Source organism: Nicotiana tomentosiformis, chromosome 1 (assembly GCF_000390325.3).
Source record: "Nicotiana tomentosiformis chromosome 1, ASM39032v3, whole genome shotgun sequence".
In the NCBI taxonomy this organism is placed as follows: Eukaryota; Viridiplantae; Streptophyta; class Magnoliopsida; order Solanales; family Solanaceae; genus Nicotiana; species Nicotiana tomentosiformis.
The window spans coordinates 156,140,437-156,150,156 of NC_090812.1; positions in this window are offsets into that span (position 1 = coordinate 156,140,437).

Here is a 9,720-nt window from a genome sequence, read left to right on the forward strand (position 1 = left end):
TTTAAGTCTTATGCACAGTACAATAAGTGTCCTTGTTTGGGATAACACCGTCCTAATTGATCATTTTGTTTAGCTCCTTTTAGTTTGTAGTGATCATTTTATAAATTCTTTAATTGGAGAAAAAATTACCCTTACTTGGAGGTAAATTTTTTAGTTAATTCCATGAAAAATAATGATCTCTTGCTCTGATGGTAAGCACCTCCATTTCCAACCAAGAGGTTGTGAGTTCGATTCACTCCAAGAGTAAGGTGAGGAGTTCTTGGAGAGAAGGATGCCGAGTTTCTATTGGAAACAGCCTCTCTACCCCAAGGTAGGGGTAAGGACACACTACCCTCCCCAGACCCCACTAGTAGGATTATACTGGGTTGTTGTTGTTGTCAACTCTAAAGACATTAAAACGTAAAATATTTTCAAACCATTAGATTAGCCAAAAACAAAGGCCTCAGCTTTTGGATAAAATGTATTATATAAAAGGTACCCAATCAGTGTCGTCCAAAAACTATGCCTGTGAAGTTTCTAACAAGAAGATGACAGCGTTGGAAAAATTTGAAGTATCAAATGTGTCTGAAACGACTGTCACATCAACGAAAATAAATTCTTCTAACCCAGAAAAGGGTTTAATCGAGTAAAAAAGAAAACTATATGACATATAATGGACTATTGTCATACATCTTATAATGAAAAAAGTTATCACATAAATTAAAACCAAGATAATATAGTAATTTTCCTTATTCATGAAATAGTCTTCATAGAACAAGTCTTTCTACAAAGTCTTCCTTGCCCATGGTGCCCTTTTTTCACGTACCAATGTTAAATTTTCAAATACCCAGTAATTAAAGACACATTTCAAAATGTTAGGATCCACTTCCCAGTTTCCTAGCATTTTCATAAGTAAAAAAAGTTTACCACCATGTTTGAATGTTTAATTTTCTAAGCTATCCGATCAACAAATATTTCCACAAGAGAGAAAGTTCATTTTTCTTTGAAGAAAGTGAAAACTGCACCTCAGACTAGATAATTTTCAAAGTTCGGTGATACCATTTTATTATTTAATTAGATGGTATTACTCACTTAAAAATTAAGCAAAAACTAGAAGAGGAGACCAAGTAAGTCTAAAATCTATAAGCAAAAACACTAGATAATTTACCGAGAGTATACAAATTATTATACAATAGCGCGAAAATAGATTATATCAGTTATCTATTAACTTATTTAAATATGTAATTAGTGTGAATCATTAATATCTTTCGCTTCAAAAAAATATGACACAATTCATTAATATCTTTTTGTAATTTTAATGAATTTTTACACACAAAGTTTTTATTCCGCGTTAAAAATTACGAGTTCGAAATTGAACATTCACATAGTGGACTAATTTGGATTCACACTAAAAAAAAAAAAAAAAGGGTCTCGTATTAAAGTTTTAGCAGAGAGGACTTCATTCCAATAGAAAGCCTAACACATGCCCTCTATTTGCCTCAATTATTCAATGAAGTCTTTCTATAGCATGCACTTCAAAGATTCTCATAAAGTAAGTCATCTATTCTAACATTTATGAAAATAAGTTTCACAAAATCACAGATGACAAATGAAGATTATAATTCCACAAAAATAATTATAATTTAATAAATAGAAAATAAACATCCCATCATCTTTGTTATAATTATAATTTCTCAACTTGACTAATGTTCATGTCTCTAACTTCAAAACGTGCAATCATCCCATCATCCTTGTTATGAAAATACAATAATTGGTGAATCTAGTAGATAGTTTTCATTTCATCAATTGGGGGAGTATACATGAAAACACACACTCCATTATGAAGTCTTTGTCTTTGTTTTTATTTTCCTTAATCAGGACATAGTTATATGATTGTTTCTTTATGTTGTCCAAGATTTACGTGTAGATACTATGATAGTAACTGTATTACCTAGTTAAGCAATATTTTTCAATTTACCAAAAGTTGTCATGAGTCGAAATTCCAACATTCGAAATCGTGATGACGCCTAACATTTCACTTGCTGGTCAAGCCAACGTTAGAATAATTTTAATCATTTTTAACAATTTAATTTAAATAATAATAAAGAAACCAATAACTGGAATAAAATCTGAAAATAAGTGAATAAGCGATGTCTAAATACCATTCAAGAACGGGTGTCACAAGTGCACGAACTACTAAAATAATACAAATAAAGATCTGAATGAAAATAAAGTTGTCTGAAAGAAAATGCACAACTAAGATAAAGCAGAAGAGGACTTCAGAGCTGCGAACGCCGTGCAACTATACCTCAAGTCTCCTCTGAATAGCTAAATCCGGACAAGTCTGCTGTATGCCGAAAATTAAATACGAAAAAATAAAGGGATTCAACATATAATATATTTGAATAAAATAAAAATTTTACTTAGCAATACAATCTAATTTTCGACAAAAAGATATCAGTTAGCACCCTTTCATTAAACGTGCTCCGTCACTGCATCAATAGGCACCTATATATGTTAAGATACTGAGTGTTTGAGGTGTTTAATCATGTAAGAAGACTAAGATTTATAGGGATATAGCAACAAATCAACAACAATGGCAATTGAAAACTCTAAAGTACCTTTGTTGTTTGATGTTTTCTGTGTGTCTCCTAAATACGTTGAAATAGTTACAATTTAATGGGTTGTTGCAAGCACAACTGAATACATAATTTAAATCTATGAGTTTAATTTTAAAAAAATAATTAATATTGAACCATTATATTTTTAAAGTTATGTGTATATATTTATTATTTTTGTAATTTTAATTAATTTTTGTACATAAATTTTATCTTAGTAGAAAGTTATGGTTCATATCTATTATTTTTGTAATTTTAATAAATTTTTGTACATAAATATTTTACTCCCTATCTAAAGTTACGAGCATTCTTTGTCTTTTGTTGGTTAAAAAGTCTTACTTTTTGAAAAGAAAGAAAGAGAGAGATATAACGTCTTTTAAGAAAGCACATGTAACTTTTGTTAAATCAGGCACACAGCTAGCATACACTCTGAGCATTCTTCCAGTAGTCTTTGTATAGTAGTGTATATATACTCTGTTCATTCAAATTTCCACAATTTCTAAAACATTTTTATGATATTTATCACTTAATAAACCACCAAAGGATATGGTGCGGTGGATGAGATTGCTCCTCCCTTAATCAAAGGTCTCGGGTTCGAGCCATAGGTATAGAAAAATCCATGATAGAGAGCGGTTACCCCGAATGGGGCTTTATACGGCAGAAATCCAGATATAGTCGGGCTCCAATCACTACTAGAAATCTGGTAAAAACCGACCAAAAAAACCGACCAACTTTGGTCGGTAATGGCAAAAAACCGACCAAAACGCGACCATTTACGGGTGGACGGTATTTTTGTGGTCGGAAAGGAATACCGACCAAAGTTGGTCGGAAATTACCGACCAACTTTGGTCGGTCAATTAAATTCAAAAAAAAAAAATATTGCAAAAAAAAAACCGACCAAAGTTGGTCGGTATTTTATTTATGTAAAAATAAAGATTCACCATCTGGGAATCGAACCAGGGTCTGTACTGTGGCATGATACTATTCTACCACTAGATCATTGATACATTTTGTTTTAAGACTGTCTTTTATTTGATTTATACTTTTTAATTGTATTTTCGCACGAAAATAACCGACCAAAGTTGGTCGGTTTTATTAAAAAGTAAAATTACCGACCAAAGTTGGTCGGTTTTTTTAAATGACCCGCCGAATTAACCGACCAATTTTGGTCGGTTTTTTTAATATTAATTTTTATTTATATTAATTGAAAAACCGACCAAAGTTGGTCGGTCTCTTGAAACATAAAATTCGCGGGACTCAAAAATAGTTTCCCGCATTTTTGCGCCAAAGAAAACCGACCAAAGTTGGTCGGTTTCGTCAAAAAAAAAAATAAAAAAAAAATTGATAAACCGACCAAAGTCCGACCAAAGTTGGTCGATCAACCTTGGTCGATTTTTGCCGAATTTCTAGTAGTGAATACGGATACCGTATACCGGGTGAAACCAAAAAAAATTATCACTACAATGAGCGGTGGAAAAGTAAATGAAACAAAAGGCACACCTAACACACTCTGTTGGCTCAATTATTCAGCCGATGAATAGTCCAGAACCAAGACTCCATTACGAAGTCTGTCTTTTTTGTTGGGTAAAAAGTCTTTCTTTAATTGAAAAGAGAAACATGGACATTTTTGCTTCTTTTTTTCTATGTGTCACTTTCGGACGGTAGTTAATAGCAAGCATAGCTGTAAGAATTACTAAAAGATAAGGTCTTTCTAAAAGAGGGCAAGTGATATTCGCTAAAGCTTGAAGTTAGGGGTCGGTTGGTAGGGTGCATAAGAACGATAATGAATATGATGTATTAGTAATGTTGAAATTCGTAATGTTGAGATTAGTTATGTTCTGATTATTTTATATTTACTGTTTGGTTTGGTGTAACAAAAGTTTTGAAAGTGTAATTCTGTCTTTATACGTGCTTATCCACGTATAAAATGTCATGATATTGCTAATATCATCGGTTTGCTATTTATAAAAATAATACTGAATAGAGTGTATAACTAATACAACATAGTTTGAAAAATAATATAAAACAAGAGATTAATAATACCAAAGTTAATACATATATTATTTTTCCTAATACATCCTACGATCGAGGTCTTTTGCTTAATTAATACATTTTCAAATAACTTCAGTTTGATTAGTTAGGATAAGAGTACTGGTTGGTCCATGCTCCGTAGACCTTGACATACAAGTCAATAATTCTAAAGAATTTCAGTACGTAGGACAAAAAGGAAAAAAGGTCTTTGTTTTCGACTGATTTATTCATTTTTATTCTTTTCTTAATAATTTGCAAACATTTCCATCAACAAAAAATAGTAGTTGTAAAGATGTAATGAGAATGTCAAAATATTTCTAGTACAATTTTTGTCGATCATGCTCAGAAGATTAATTGATTTTCGCTGTCAGACTCTTAAATATATACTATTTGTTTGTAGAGGAATCATCAACTTATGTGAAATTATACAACTGTGTTAACTGATTTTGATTAATATAAAGCTACTCATTTTTTTTTACGAGAACGAAGTCTTTCTACCAGGTTTTCTTTGCTGTTAATCAAAGAACTATGTGACTCATTCTTCACGTACCAGTGACTTGTTTCTATTCAGTCAAACTCCTATTTTGAGGCAGAAGAACTTTCCTTCGCCCTCTCACACTTTTGATGCACTAAACCTTAGTTTGCTTAGCATTTTGTTCCACCAATAAGTCCTTCAATGTTATTTTATAAAGTTAATGACGTTTTCTTTTTATCTCTTTTCTTTTCTTCATTTGAAAGCTTGTGTTTGATTTGATGAACGAACTTTTTGATTGGAAATTGGTTGGTGAATATAAAAGAGTTGAGAGAGTGGTAAGAAAAATAACTTTTGTCCATAAACGAGGGGCGGCAAATAATTCCCCGCAAAATATTTTTCTCATTGAAAATATTTTTTTAAGTAATAATCGTAGTCACCAAATACGCTCTTGTGGATCTAGCTGGGTAGCTTTCACTTCATCGATAGGGGAGGTGTACATGCGGACACAAAAAAGACCATGATAAAGTTGTGGATACGATTTGCTGGATTGTTCTTGACTTTGAAAAATATTACTCCGTTTGTTTATTTTAGTCTGTTTCAAAAAGAATGATCTCTTTCTAAGTTTGATAAAAAAAATTAACTTAAACTTTCAACTCTACCTGTAATGAGAAGCTTTTATATGCTTGTTTCTTTAGGCTGCCCAATGCTTTTTATACATTGCAAATAACCAATAATTAATGACACATTTCAAAATGTTAGCATCCACTTCCTAGTTTCCTAGCATTTTCATAAGTGTAACGACCCGACTTGTCGTTTTAAGAATTTAAGCCTCGTTTGGCAGCATAAGTCCCTAAGCAGCTTCTTATTATGTGTATTGACTTGTGTGCGTGGTTGGATTCAGTTACCGGATGATTCAAAGTGATTTGGGATACTTGGTCCCTAAAATAGAAGTTTAAGTCTTAGAGTTTTGACTGTAGTCGGAACTGTATGAAGACGACTCCGAAATGGAGTTCCTTCGATTCCGTTAGCTCCGTTGGGTGATTTTGGACTTAGGAGTGTGCCCGAACTGTAAATCTGAGGTCTGTAGCTGATTTAGGCTTGAAATGGTGAAAGCCGAATTTTTGGAGATTTGGACCGGAATTGAACTTTTTGATATCGGGGTCGGAATATGATTCCGAGAGTTAGAACAAATCCGTTGTGTTATTTGGGACTTGCATGCAAAATTTGACGTCATTCCGGGTTGGTTTGATAGGTTTCGGCACGAGTTTTTGAAGTTGGAAGTTTTGGAAGTTCATAAGTTCGATTCATGGTGCGATTCGTAGTTTCGACGTCGTTTGATGTGAATTGAGACATCGAGCGAGTCCGTGTTAGGTTATGGAATTTGTTGGTATGTTTGAACGGGGTTCCAGGGACTTCGGGTGAGTTTTGGATGGGCTACGGATGATTTCCCTCATATTTTGAACGACTGTTTTTGTTTTCTGGTGTTCTTCTTCGCGTTCGCGAAGAGCATCTCGCGTTCGCGAAGTGTTATTGTTGACCACCTCATATTCCTTCTTCGCGTTCAGTCTCTTGCGGTCGCGAAGGTTTGTCTTTTCCTCCATCGCATTCGCAATTAGCCACTCGCGTTCGCGAAGCTCTTCATGGCAGCCCCATATTTTTTCTTCGCATTCGCGTTCAACCTCTCGCGTTTGCAAAGGTTTCGTCCCTTGTACTTCGCGTTTGCACTCCTTCCCTCGCGTTCGCGAAGGGTTTTTCTGACATCCTTACTTTCCTTCTTCACGAATGCGAGCCTTTCTCCGTGTTCGCGATGCTTTCAGACCTGGGCAGATTATAAGTTTTCCAAATCGAGGGTTAGGCTATTTTAATCACATGAGCTCGGTTTGGTGCGATTTCTTGTGGGGTTTTCAAGAAAATCGATTGGGTAAGTGTTCTTTACCTAGAATCTATTTATTTCCATGATTATATCTTTATTATCATTTAAATTATGTTTTGAGTTGAGAAAAATGGTGGTTCTTGAAGAAAATTTTCAAAAATGAAAAATCATGATTTGAGGGACGAAATGGTATCAAAATTTAATAAAATTGGTATGGTTGAACTTGTATCGGAATGGGAGTTCGGGTTTCATAAACATTTTGTGGGGTTCCGAGAGGCGAGCCCTACGTTGACTTTTGTTGACTTTTTTGTCACGGCCCAAAATCCAACTAGTCGTGATGGCACATAAACCAACCCGCTAGGTAAGCCAACTTTCAACTATCCAATTCCAATAATAATTATTAAAGAAATTTAAGTAAATAATTATCTTAACCTTATACATTCCCCAAGAACTGGTAGTACAAATCATAAGCTTCTAAGAATAGAGTATACAAAGCGAAAATGAAATAAATACATAGTATGTTTGAATAGTACATAAACAGAGCTTTTATAAATTTAAGGCTACCATGAACAAGAGGCAGTTACAACAGGAACGCAAGTACATTTTCAAATCCCGCAACCATCGAGCACAACAACAACAACAATCAACATTTGCACGCAATGTGCAGAAGTATAGTATCAGTACAACCTACCCCATGTAATGAGTAAGTAACAAACCTAGCCTTAGGTTGAAAGTAGTAACGAGCTTCTACCAAGGTCAGGTCCAAATCCACTAATCCACAACAGCTAATAACGACATAAAGCAAATAATACCAGAAGTAACTTAGAGATAAAATGCCAGTCACATCATGATTTCAGCAATAATAGTTCTTCCTTTCAAGTACATCAGTGAAAACCCAAATCTTTTGCAAAAGTTACCAAAAATGTGAATAAGTTTGAAAACAGAAAAGTTTCCAAAATCCTTTCAATAATAAATAAAATATTTCATTTTCTTTTCAGATAACCATTGTAAAATAAATGCATTACTATGCCCATCTATCAACATGTGTGAGAAATCATGAATAATGTGATACCGTACAGCATGAGAAAAATACATCTCTATGCATATATGTCAATGCAATGTATCTCAGAGATTGTACTCATGTACTCACACTCTCAGAGTACTCAATCTCACTGTCTCGCATTCTCTCTCACTGTGCTCAGCACACTCAATCACTCAGCACTATACAATACCTGCTGCGGCGTGCAGCCCGATCCCTGTTTATAGTTGACTGCCCTCACTGGGATATGTAGAGACTCATGAGGGGCTCCTACAGCCCAAGCGCAATAAGCATGGACAAGTCACGTGACATAATATAAGCCAATAAGGCCTGCTGCAGGCGGGCAACCCCGATCCATATAATAGTAATAATATATATAAAGCCAACATGGCCTGCTACGGCGTGCAACCCGATCCCAAAAATATCCTCACAATCAGGCCCTCCGCCTCCCTCAGTTATCAATCTCTTCAGTCTCTCTGTCATGGGCTCACAATGTCATGAGAATATCCCAAAAATGATGATATGATGTATCAATAAATAACAACAGAGACTGAGATATGATATGCAATGAAATAAATATGTCTGAGTATGAATTTTCAACATAACCAATAATTCACAGCAATATGACCTCTGTAGGTCCCAATAATACTAGCACATAGCCTTAACATGATTTTTAATATGCTTTTCAGCTCAATTTCTTTAACTCATAAAACCGCATGGAAAATGCCAAGATTATTTAACTACAAAATTCCACAGAAACAATTATGTCACAATTTCTATAGTGCATTCCCACACACCCGTCACCTAACATGTGCGTCACCTCCCAACAATTCACGAAATACATATATTCAGGGTCCATACCCTCAACTCCAAGATTAGAAGAGTTACTTACCTCGAACAAGCCAAATCCAATGTCGAGCAAGCAAAGCAATGCTCCAGAAATTTAATTATACGCGTATCAACTTCCAAACGGCTCGAATCTAGTCACAATTAATTTGATTCAACCCACAAAAATTATAGGAATTAATTCCATATCAAAATACTAATATTTTCCAAAAATCCGAAATTACACTCAAAAAATCGCCCGTGGGGCCCACGTCTTGAAACTCGACAAAAGTTACAAAATATTAACGCCCATCCAACTACGAGTCCAACCATATAAATTTCACCAAATCCCGACATCAACTCGACCCTCAAATCTTCAATTGAAGTCTTTGAAGATTTCTACCATTTTCAACCCAATCTTTACCCATTTGAACTCAAAACTCTTTCCATAAACCTTATTGATACGTATAAATAATACTATTATACCCAAAAATCTTACTCTTAATCACCCATCATTACCCAAACTCGAAATTGAAGATTAGGGGTTAGAACCTTACCTCTTTGATGAAGAACTTGAGGGATTTCTTGTTGGATTTCAAGCCTTGGACAAGAATTTGATGAACAAGACACTTCATCTACTTCATCTCTCAAGAATAATCTCACTTCTCTCTAAAATCATCAGATAATTTCCCCAAAATAAGCCCCGAAACCTATTTATCAAAATGGGGTCGGGTAATGAAAATAGAAAAATTAACCCTCTGAAAGCAGGTCTGCGGTCGCATAATGGACCGCAGAATGGGTATGCGGGCCACAAAATTGATCGCAAAATTGGCGCCCAAAACAGGGCTCTTCTGGTCCATTCTGCGACCAGTTTTGCGAT